Source organism: Triturus cristatus, chromosome 4_2 (genome assembly GCF_964204655.1).
Source record: "Triturus cristatus chromosome 4_2, aTriCri1.1, whole genome shotgun sequence".
Lineage (NCBI taxonomy): Eukaryota > Metazoa > Chordata > Amphibia > Caudata > Salamandridae > Triturus > Triturus cristatus.
The window spans coordinates 185,179,691-185,192,372 of NC_140586.1; positions in this window are offsets into that span (position 1 = coordinate 185,179,691).

Below are 12,682 nucleotides of genomic sequence, written 5' to 3' on the forward strand. Positions count from 1 at the left end.
ATTTAGCTACGCAGCACATTAGCCTGGGTGCTGAAACATCTACTGTTCTTTAACATGGAGGGACAGCAAGCACCAAACTGCGTGACATGCCAGGTATGGGAACACATGGAGAGAAATATTGCCATTCAGCGGGAAATGGTTTAGTCCAAAGCTCTGTTTTTAATATAAAATCAGGGCCTTCGGTTGTCATATCACTGAAAATACAAGATTTGAAACAATATTATTGTCTATGGATGCTCATGGAAGACAATTTCTATGGACTGGAATCTAGAGAATTGTAAAGTGATTCTGGTATTTTACTGACCTCTGCTGGTCGTTTTCTATCAAGAAAGTTAAATAAAGGCAGTTGCCAGAAAATTTTAAAAAAGAAAGCCCCTCAGCAGAAAGCAATTCTTGTATTTTACTGACCTCTACTAGTCGTGTTCTATCAAGACAGTTAAATAGAGGCAGTTGAACCAGCAGAAAGAAATTCTGGTATTTTACTGACCTCTACTGGTCGTTTTCTATCAAAACAGTTAAATAGAGGCAGTTGAACAGAAAACAAACGTCCCTATGCAGAAGCAGACAAGTCCTAGGGCTGATCTCCAGAGCCCCCAAAGTACATACACATATAAGTATATACTAAAGTATACACAAGAGTTCACGAATGCTCGACCTAAAAAGGAGGGAGAGTAAGTGTACCATATGGACAGGTGACATGACTTTCCACAGAAACAAAACTTTAGTTCACAGCACCAACTTGTCAAGGAAGAAGGTGGTGTTTGGAGGATGTGTAATCACCAAGAATGCAAAAGTGTTTAAAAGCTCATCAGTAATTTTCCTAGTTTAGTACAATTTGTAATTATTGACTTTGAGCAATCTATAGCTTTGTAATTGGTTTAACCCCATCCACCGATACAACATTAGGTATACTTAAGTTTAAAAATTACGTTTTTTTACATTATTAGATAGACTGGTGCATGGAAGATGCACTGACACAACCGGCAGCTTATTGACTCAGTGTGCAGAATAATTGCAATAAGGAAAACAGTTCTGTTAGTAATCTCAGCGAGCAACTACGCATAGCCAAGAAGGCTCTGCACATTAGGAACTGCCACAGGGGTAATGAAAGTCGTGGATGGGTACATGCACATCAGTCCTTTTAGCAAAAGTATCCAACTGACGACTTCAATAACAAAGATTGACCAGGCAAACATAGACCATCGGAAAAGGCAATAGATAATGTTTTGAAGTGCCCACTAGAAAGCCTTGCTGGGCCAGAGATACAACAAACAAACACAATCATCAGATGTCTTGGCCTGCAACAACCAGAATATATGGATTTGGAAAATCGGCACCTAGTGCAAGAATAACGTCCACCACTTGAGGTAAGTCGAAACTGCCCAGTTACTGCTCTTTAATCTCCGGAAAGTAGGTGTAGTAGTAGTAGTAGTAAAGATAATTAATTCGGTTATGAAAAAAAAGTGTACACAAGCAAAATGCAATAGTACAGACACATAAACACATAATACATATCAATCAGCTAATGCTTCATGTCACATTTAAGTCTAAATATATATAAAAATTCCCGATAATCATCTCAAATTTCTATCATAAAAACAGTTGCAAGTTCATCATCAATCTCTTAAAATAAAATAAAAACGTCTTAACTACTTCATGCGATTTCGTAAGCAACATTCCCCCAGGTGCAGTATAAAACAGTACAGTAAGTGCATAAAGTGACCGTGCATAGTGCAACCAGTGCTAATGTGACAAAAAAACAAGATAGTTAAAATAGATGTCTGGTTGGCACAATAGTAGCATAGCTGAAAGCAGTTAACTTTAAAACGTTGTTCTCTTGAACTAAGCAGCGTTATAAGAATTTGCTAACTGCAGGCCACCACATGCAGTTCCATAATGCAACATCCTTACAAGAACACTAAAAAGCAGTGCAGTAAAACCGCAAAGTGACCGTGCATAGTGCAACAAGTACTAATATGCAAAAAGCAATATAGTTAAAATACATATTTAGTTAGCACAATTTTAAGCAATTGGCTTTAAAATGTTTGTTCTCTTAAACCATACAGCTTGTAGAAATTTGCTGACTGCAAATACTATTTTTGTGTATGTATCACTTTTTAAAATCCTAAAAGCTGCCAAGATAGGCACAATCCATTTGCGACGTACATTACGAAACTCAGGACAGAAGAACATCATATGTATCTCGTCTTCGTCGTTCAGACTGCATGCGGGGCAGATAGTGGAATCTTTCTTTTTTTTTTTTCTTTTTTTTTTTTGAAAACCTTTATTTCAAAATTCAGGACACAGCTATTCAGCCGACAGCCCGAAGGTTCGGCAGCATTGAGAGTTAGATACAGTGATGTGCCCCCAATACAGTTCAAAGAGTAATGCAAAGGTCCAATTTTAAATAAACACAGAAAAAAACTCACAACAAACCCCAGCAAGGCAGAACATTGAAAGCCCATGGCGAAAGCCCCCAGGGGAGGCCGGACCCCACTCATCTACTAGTTACAAGACTGTGTACGGAGGAAGAAGGGGGACAGCAGAGGCCCAAAACGGTTCCTAAAACCAAACTGTGCTGGAAAGTAGGTCAGGGGGAAAGCTGTTCCTCGGGAGGTTCCAGATCCGGGGCAAGACATATTCCCCCCCTGTATTGGTTCCACCGCCCCCAGATGGCGTGCCACTTCCGGGGGCGACCTCTAGAGCAGTAGACCGTCTTCTCCCTAAACATGCTCCAGTCCATGTTCTCCTTCCACGCGGTCAGTGTAGGGGGTCCCGAGGAGCCCCACAATCGCGCGATATCCCTTTTAGCCACCATGTTACCCAGAGTCACCCATTGGGTCTGCGCCTCATCGAGGTCAGTGGGCCCCCAGACGTTCAGGAGGCAACACCGCGCCTCCGGCTGTACCGCAGTGCCCGTCACCTCCCCCATAACTGCATGGACTCTCCTCCAGAACTCCACAATGACACCACATTCCCAAATGATGTGCAGGAAAGTACCCACCATACCACATCCCCTTCTGCACAGGCCGTCCTCCGAGAATCCCATGTGGACCAGCCTTGGCCCCGTCACATACACCCGGTGCAGTATTTTAAGCTGCACCAGCCTCAGACGCGACGGGATCGCAACCTCCTTAGGAGAGGAAACCGCTGACTGCCAGTCCTCATTATCCAACTCAAGGCCATCCCTAGTCCACTGTTCTCTCAGCCCCAAAAGCATATCTGCCCGGACGTTAATCAACTTCTTATATATGAGCGAGATCGTGCTCTCGGGCATATGACCATCAAGGACTCGGTCCTCAAGGGGAGAGGACTCCGGCACCTTCTCACCCTCCACGAGGACTGATCGGAGGGCGTGACGCAGCTGGATATACCTGAAATACTCTGAGGGCCCTAGCTCATACTCAGTCTGCAACTCCTCGAAGGACTTCACCCTCCCCTTATGCAGCACATCTCCCACCTTGGATATACCGATCAGGTCCCACTTATCAAAGCCCTTCGTATGCCAGAGTCTTCCCAATATCTCCGATTCAAACAATGGGGTAGCGAGGGTGAGCCTATCCTTCCAGCCCAACGAATCAGTCGCCATCTTCCATACACGCACCGCCACACCTGTGGGCCCCGTGAGGGACGAGTCTAAGGACCGCGAATACAACGCCCTGTAGTAGTTGCCGCCACGAAGCAGCCACCTATCCAGGGCATACCCAGGGCTGAGGGCAGGGCCATAAAACCCATGGTTGATCGCGCTCAGCTGCGTGGCCCAATAGTACCGTCGGATGTCTGGGAGCGCAATGCCCCCATCGTACCATGGGAGCGTCAACTTTGAAATAGCTATTCGCGGCCGCCCATCCCACAGCAACGTCCGTTGGAGGCCTTCGACCTCCCGAAAGTATTTGGCCGGTACCCAGTCCAAGGTGTTCTGGAGGGCATAGAGGAAGCGGGGAAGAGACATCATTTTGAACAGGGCCGCACGCCCAACAAGGGAGAGCGGCAGCCTCCGCCAACCTTCAACATCTCGCCTCAAGCGCGCCAAGGGGGGGAGCAGATTCCTCTCATAGCGCACAGCAGGATCCATGGATATAAAAATCCCCAAATACACGAAACCCTGCTGGGCAACCTGTATCGAACATGTTCTAGGGATCGGTGGGACCTCGCCACTAAGAACGTACAAGTACGATTTGCCCCAATTAATCACAAGCCCCGAGTTCCCACCGAACGATGCGAGTACGTCACAGACCACTATAAGTGACTTCTTAGGTGAGGCAAGATACAGTAGGATATCATCGGCATAAAGCGAAATACGGTCCTCGTGATCAGGCGACCACCGAAGGCCCCGTATATCCGGGTGCCAACGTATCCACGCAGCCAACGGTTCAAGGGCGAGGGCGAACAACAGAGGCGACAGGGGGCAACCCTGCCGAGTACCCCTACCAAGCTGAAACGGAGTAGATGCCCGACCATTCACCACAACATTCGCTAGTGGCCCCTCGTACAGCAACCGGACCCAACTCACAAAACCGCGACCAAAACCAAACTTGGCCAGCACGGCCCATAAGTATGCCCACTCCACCGTGTCAAAGGCCATCGTGGCATCAAGAGATGCCACAATAGCCGGTTCACGCAGCGTGCCCGCCCTGGCGATGACGCCATGAAGACGCCTAAGGTTTAATGCTGTGTTTCGGTGCGGGATGAAGCCAGATTGATCCGGGTGGACCAAATCGCCAAGCACCCTACTCAAATGGGTAGCCAGGAGTTTGGCCAGAATTTTCGGCTCAGCGTTGAGGAGTGAAATGGGCCGATAGGAGGCGCACCTATCTCGGGGTTTACCCTCTTTATGTATTACCACGATCGACGCCAGCCGCTGATCCAACGGAAGGATCCCATCCCCCCGCGCCTCCAAGAACATGGCGCGCAGGTGAGGGGCGACCCTATCCGGGAACAGTTTATACAGGTCGATTGGCAGTCCATTCGGTCCAGAGGCCTTACCCGAGTTTAACGCGCGAATCGCCCCCGCCACCTCGTCAACCGTTATGTCACCATCCAAATCATCCCTATCTATATCAGAGAGGCAGGGCAACTCGATATCACGGAGGAGCTCAGACGAGTCCTCGGGCGGCCTGTCCGACACAGAGGAATAAACCCTACGGAAATGCTCCGCGAAACACTTCACAATCCCCTCAGGTTCCACAATCGCCTCTCCCCACTCTCCCGTCAACTCTGGCACCACTCTATTGACCCGTTCTTTCCTGTCCAACCACGCCAGGAGTTTCCCTGCCTTATCACCAACGTCATACAGGCGGCCCTGTTGTTCCCTACTGAGGGTCTTAGCGGCGTTCGTAACCAGGTCCCTATACTCCGCCTGCTTCAAGCAAAGCTCATGCAGTGAGGACTCTGTAACCTCCTCCTCCATAGCCCCCTCAAGGGCCGCGATCTCCTCCTCCACTTGCCGCACCTCGCCATCCCTCCGATTCTTGGCAGCCACCACCAGGGAGAGGGCTTCCCCCCGAAGCACGGTCTTAAAGGCTTCCCACAGCGACACCGCCGAGTCCACGGTTCCCAGATTGTCCTTAAAGTAATTATCCACCTTCTTTACCAGGGCGCTGCGCATCTTGGAGATAGTGGAATCTTGCTTTGTGATCCATTTGCATGTAAAGGATCGTAAGGGGAGAGATCCATGGCGAAAGCGTACATACAAGCTCCTGGCTAAGGGCAGGGATATTAGGTCTAAAAACTTCTCAAACCTGGGAAAAGACTTAAAATCTAAATACGAGTAGTCAGGGACCCACTTGAACTATTAGTTGTATATCTGTCGTTTATATAGGCCCAATATCGAGCTTTTAACATCTTGAGATCATTTGTGAAAATGGCAGTCGGGTCACCCCAGTAGCTCTGTATCCCCAGTTTCCACAGCCAACTGAAACAAATGTAACCCATTGGATATTCCTGGCTCCTGGAGATTTTAGTAGATCTATGAGTGAGTCTTTGTAAACTCCAATCTCAGGTATGGTCCAGAGTCGGATCCAATAGACTAAAGTTTTTAAAACAGCCAAATCAGCAACTCTTTTCAGACTCGTATCAAAATACATGGGGGTGAGTGGTGAGCTAGGTGGCAGACCAAGCAATTTCCTAATGAAATAGTTTTCCGCAGTTGTCAGCAAATGAAGGTCAGCGTAGCCCCAGATCTCAGCGCCATAAAGCGCCGTACCCTAAGCTGTAGGGCGATAAATGTCCAGGGCGGGTGGAATTACACGTGATGTTGTTTAATTATAAAATCTTTCAATGCGTTGGATATGTGTTCTATTGTTAGGGTGCTTTTGTTTATTTGACTTGTCCACCTTAGACTGTCTATAAGTCTCACACCTAAATAGTCAAAATTGGGTACTCTTTCAAGAACCTCACTACCTACACAGACAGTGCGGCTCTTCTTTTTAGTCTTCTCAACCACAATGTACTTTGTTTTACTCACATTTAGCTCTAGGCCCCTAGAGTTAAAACAACTTAAAAATGTATCAATTAAAATTTGGAGTCCCATGGGTGTTTTAGAAATAAGGAGGGAGTTGTCGGCAAAAAGAAGAATTGGTATCTTCCTAGCATTCAAGACCGGGAAATCATTTATGCATTGCTCAAGGGCTTCCACGACATCATTAATATATAAGGAGAATAAAGTGGGTGCCAAATAGGTGTAAGTTGTGGAGACTCGAATGTAGTACCCTGCTCTGTTCTGAGACAGGAGGTCATCTCAGAGGTAAACTGATCTGAGAATAAAAGCTTAATCTCAACATCTCTGTGTACCAGTCTCCTGGCCTAGTACAGAGAAAACAGGAGGAACTGTGCCTGGCGAACATTGCAGGGTGTACAAATCTCTTAGTGAGGAATAATCGCAACACTGTGTTCTTCTGCCCCACTGGGCAAAGATGCCATGCATTTCCTCAGGATGGAGAGGCCATTGATGGTTGCCAGTTGTCGTCCAACTAAATAGTCCACCATCATCAGGGGCGGCTCCTCCACTGGGGCAGAGGAGCATCATCCCACTGCTTTCTCGCAGTGCGAGCAAGCCAAAACATCAAATGGTAATAACTTTTGGTTAGTACCATTTTATGTTTCTTTCCGCATTGCGGGCAGGCGTGTGGGTGGAGCTGCCGGGGCATGGCAGGAGTGGTTTGCCCACTCCTGAGTACACATGACTGGTTTGGTGGGCCCTGTCGGGCCGCCGACACCAGTCATGCGCACTCTCTTCTCCATGCAGGCTGTATTGCAGCCTACATGGAGAACATGTAATTCCCTACAGCCCTTGGCTGGGCAGCGTCCATACCAATCACTATGCTCCACTGGAGAGCTCTGATTGGATTAGGAAAGGGAAGCTGCCTGTTTCCTGTTCCTGCGGGAGGCAGAAGAGCAGGAGCAGACCGAGCAGTAAAGACACGGGACCCAGGCCAGCAGAAAGGTAGGTTTGAATTTTTTCTATTTTTCTTATTGAACCACCACCCACCCCTAGTGATCCCTCAAGCGCGACCTCGCGCCCGCCACCCAATACGTGAGCCATGCCGGCCGTGACTGACCATCATAGAGACTCAATGAGTGTCGAGGCATTTCTATAGAAGCAGTGCCTTCTGGCACAGGAACCTTGACCCCACACAGCCATTTGTTACAGCACCACATCACATTTGTGTTGTCCACTAACACCTGAAATGGCTGTCTTTTGTGGGTTGGGTGAACAGCATTGAGGGCCAACCTGACAGTGTGAAGCTCTAGTAGAATGATATGGAGTTTCTGCTCCACTGGTGACCAGATGCCTCCTTTCTCCAACTCTATTAGATGACCTCAACAAGCCAGAGAATATGCATCAGTCGCTACCATGAGCTCTGCATGGAGTAGGGACAACAGACTGCCTCGTCAGGTTGGCATCCAAAAGCCACCACAAAAGGTCGTGGTCTTCCTCCTTCCAGATGCAGATGCTCTTCACAAGAAAAACCCAAAACTGATTCCTTTGCAGACAGAGGTTCCACTGTAAAGCCTGCATGTGCCAAAAGGTTCCTGTGACTAGCCAAAAGGAGTCAGAATAATCTGCCCTGGAATCCAGGAATGAGTCCAAAATATATGGATCATATGATAAATATCCCAGACTCTATGTGGGGGTGAAAGGAGTTGAATGCCACCATGTCCAGGTTAGCTCCTATGAAGATTAAAAGTGGAACTTTGACTTGTTGATGGAGAATCACAGGGATGAGGGAAGGGTGACCATACTCTGCGGGTTCTCCACAACTTACCCTATGCCCTCCTCCAGCAGCCAGTCATCAAGCTGCAGGAATCTCTGACCTGCGAAGATGGGCAACAATTTACAGGCATCACCTTGATAAACACTTGAGGGGCTGTGGGGAGGCCAAAGGAAAAAACGCCAAACTGGCAATGCTTTGACCTCATCAAGAACAAAAGGTAACATCTGTGGGACTGCTGGACCAGGTCATGCTCACGCTCTCTGCGAATCCAAGGATACCATCTGAGTCCTCTGGGCCCACAGCAGCAGGAACCTGGGCCAAAGTCAACACCCTGAGCTTGTCCTTCAGAAGGAAGGAGTTTAGAAGTTGAAGTCTTTTTGGGTCAACAAAAAAAATCAATATCCCAAATCCACCTATGGGATCTTCTCTGTGTGCCTCCTACCAGCAATTGAATAGGGGCACGCTTTGCTGAAGTCTTAACAGAAACAGGTGGAATATGAAGGGGAGTGGATGGGAAGGGGAGGGAGTAATTTTGTTGGACAATTTACAGAACCCAGTGAACGGACTTAATAGCAGGCTAGCCATGCAAGAAATCCAGATTCTGCCCACTACTGGCTGTGCATTGATTTGGGAGGGGGAATCAGAGTGGTTTGGCAGCAGTTGCAGCAGGCAAAGAGGGAGATGATTGATTATCCTGCTGAGGTCTATGGCCTTTACCACTATCATGTCTTCGGAAGTCATGGTGGTTAATGAGATCCCTTGAACATCCTCTAAATTTTCAGTACTATAAGTGAAACGTAAAGCTAAGGGTGGGCCGTTACATAGCTGTCTTTGAAGTTGTTATATTCCATATAGGTACCCTACATAGGTGCAGGTAACATTGCAACCTTTCACCTATATTCTTCACTACATTACATATATAACAGTTCGTAGGGACTGACCTTTTACCTAGATACGTCACTGCATTCAGAACAAGGGATTTTCCCTAGTTCGAATCTCATACATTATACATGAGGCTTCTTGGAAGCACAGCAGGACTAACAGCAGGACTAACATTTCCTGTATAATATCTCTGTATAAAGTTCAGGCCCGACTACATCCTTTAGGCCGACACAGTAACACAGCAAGGTAGGACCCCTGGGGAGACCTATGGGTATATATACATCACATCTTGCTTAGAAGGTTAGAGGAGACTGAGACTTCCCGGCTGACACACTGACCAGAGACGCTGTGGTTCCAGCATGCAGATGCTCAAGCTCGCAGTGGTCTAACAACCCTCATGGGGTGTCCAACTCGAGACCAGGACGGGGTCCCATATTCTCTCATTCTCAGGTAATGGGGTTGACTAGATCCTAGAGGGATTCTTGGCATAACACCTACACAGATGCTAGGTACATTTAGGTACATCTAGTTAGGGAGGCATCGTAGGAGTATGCACTTTTTATCATGTGTTTTATATACTTGTATGTATTCATGATTATTACAAAATGGTAGAACTTTACCATCCCTTTACTTCTGTAGTACTCCTAATCATATATCTGTGCTACTGTCTAATGGTTGTTGCAGCTCATCTATTCTACACTAGAATAACAACTGTTCAATAAATTCTTATTGAAAACACCCAGCCTGTTTATTCTGTGTATCTCTCTGAGACAAACTGAGCACGAGTGACTGAGCGAAAAGTAGTATATTGTTTCCACGATCCTGAGGAATCAGGGTTGTCATGTTCTGAGGTTGCCAGAATCTATTCTCTACTTTGTAAGAGGGGATTATAGTGGCACTGCGAGCTAGCTGATACAGACAGGCTAACATACCCGGTGGGGGTGCACGGAATCAATCTGCCACCAGTCCCACAGTTTATGTTATCCAAACACGCAGATCCTGTATAGGTTATATAGGAACTACACGACATGGCGCCGCCAACAGTGGTTGGATACTTATTTAACAGTAAAATCTGAGTAGTTCAGTCGTGCTATTCTCAGAGCCCCTACTCACAAAACACCAGAGACGTCTGGAGTGGGTGGGCACAAATTCTGCCACAGCCGAGTAAGCTAAAAAATCCTATTTATTGGCTGTTGGTTAATCAAGCTTGAAGGACACAGTGTTCGTAAAAATTGTGCAAAAACACCTTATCTTAGTTTCCTTGGAAAAGACTTCTTCCTCTAAAAAATGACTGAAGGCACGGATAATGTGGGGGGAGTTGTGCATAGTTTGCACCTCTCAGATGAAGAAGAAAATGCAGATGCAATTCCGATTGCAGAAAAATGTTAGAAATACAGTCACCCTGAAACTGCTTGCGCATGGTGTAACATGGTATAACATATATATGTGTGTGTAAATATATATATATATATATATATATATATATATATATATATATATATATATTCACTGAAAAAAACAGGCACGTTATAATTAGAAATTAACATTTAAAAAACCTTTGAAATTCACTGAAAAAACCATAGGTTTCAGGCACGTTATAGTTACAAATTAGCATTTAAAAAACTTTAGAAATTCACTGAAAAAACCATAGGTTTTAGGGAAAGTTATAGTTAGTTGGACATTTCACTCGTACAAAACCAGAGAAATTCCCCCGTTATAGTTAGTTTAGCTAACTATAACTCGCGCCCCCGCAATGCACTGCTGATGACATCACATATAACATCACTCATGACATGGTCAGTGACATCACTGATGACATCTCAAATGACATCACTGATGACATTATCCAGTGACTGTGTGTTTCTGTAAAGTCTAAATATGTTTAATATATATAGGGAAAGGCGTATTGAAGAATGAGTGGGTGTATAAGTGTCTGAATGGATGATTTAGTAGGTTCGTGACTGACTCTATAAGTAAGTGATTAAACGTATCTTACTGAATGCATGGGTTAGTGACTAAACTGTGTGAATGTCTGTATCCGTCTGTCTGTTGGTTTGTAAGTGGCTACATGGGTTTGTGAATAGCTACATGAGTGTCTATATGGTTTATTGATTGGTTGTCTGAGTATCTGTATGGGTGCCTGAGTGTTTATGTGGGTGGGGTGTGTGTGACTCTGTGCATAGATGTGTGAGTGGGTGATTCACTGGGTGCATGGTTTCAAGAGTGTATCTGTGATGGACTGTATGGGTGGGTGAGTGTGTGTATGGGTGTGTTAGTGAGTGAATGTATATCTCAGTGGTACATGTGTGAGTAACTACATGTGTGAAAGGCAGTATATATGTGTGTTGGAGTATGTAAATGGCTATAAGTAAGAGTGTATGATTGTGAGAGTGGCTGTATGGATGAGTACGTGCTTGTATCAGTGATAGTATAAGAGCGTAAGAATGTGCTAGTATTTGTATGAGTGATTGAGCTGGTGTGTGTATAACTGTATAGGTGAGTAAATGGCAGTGTGATTAATTATTTGCATGACTGACTAGGTGTGTAAGTACCTCTATGGATGAGTGGTGGTGTGTGAGTGTCTATATAGGTGTATGAGTGCATATGATAGTCCAGTACTAAGTGACTGTACGGGTGAGTGAGTGGATGTGTGTGTAAACCTAAGAATCAGTGAGTGTGTATGTAGTTATTGCTGTTGGAGTGTCTATGGTTTTGAGAATGGCAGTCTGTAATTTAGAGTGGGTGTATCAAAGGTTATATTAGGGTGTGAGAAGATGCATCGAATTATCACATGGATGATGTCATCAGTGATGTCACTGACCATGTCATGAGTGATGTAATATGTGACGTCATCAGCAGTGCATTGCGGGGGCGCGAGTTATAGTTAGGTGAACTAAAACATATTTTCCCCATGCAATTTTCCATAGGAACCTTTAATCGCAGCTACAGCCCGAACTGCTGAACGGAATTACACCAAATTTGGCAAAAAGGTAGCCCTTGGTTCAGAGTCGTGCCTTTTGGTTAAATTGTGTAAATCCGTTCAGTAGTTCCTGAGAAAATCAAAAGTAAAATCATAGATATATCTATGGGTGCGGTGGATCCACGCACCCTGCCGATTTAAAAAAATCAGCAAAATTTGCGCTGGGTGCCTGGATCCTGCTGATAGAAAACAAAATGAAGCGCAGGCTCCCACGCTTCGCTGCTAATTAACCCCCGGGGGGCCAATTCCCGGGGACATGTTGAAAATAAAGTGTACGGGGGGGCCCAATCCCCCCCACACTGCTCCGGGGACCGCCACCCCCCCGGGGCAAAGTATGAGTAATTGCGGGGGGCACAAGGCCCCCCCGCAGCTCCGGTGACCGCCACCTCCTGGGGCTTAATAGTTTAATGTTGGGGGGCCTCCAGGGACTGCCGACCCCTGGGGTTCGACTTAATTTACATTGGGGGGGCACACTGCCCCCCCGCAGCCCCAGGGACGGCCACCCCCTGGGGCTTTTTTAAAATGAAAAAATACCCTGTGGGGGGGCTCAAGCCCCCCACACGCCCCGGGGACCGCCACCTCCTTCGCGTTTGCAGTTGGGGAA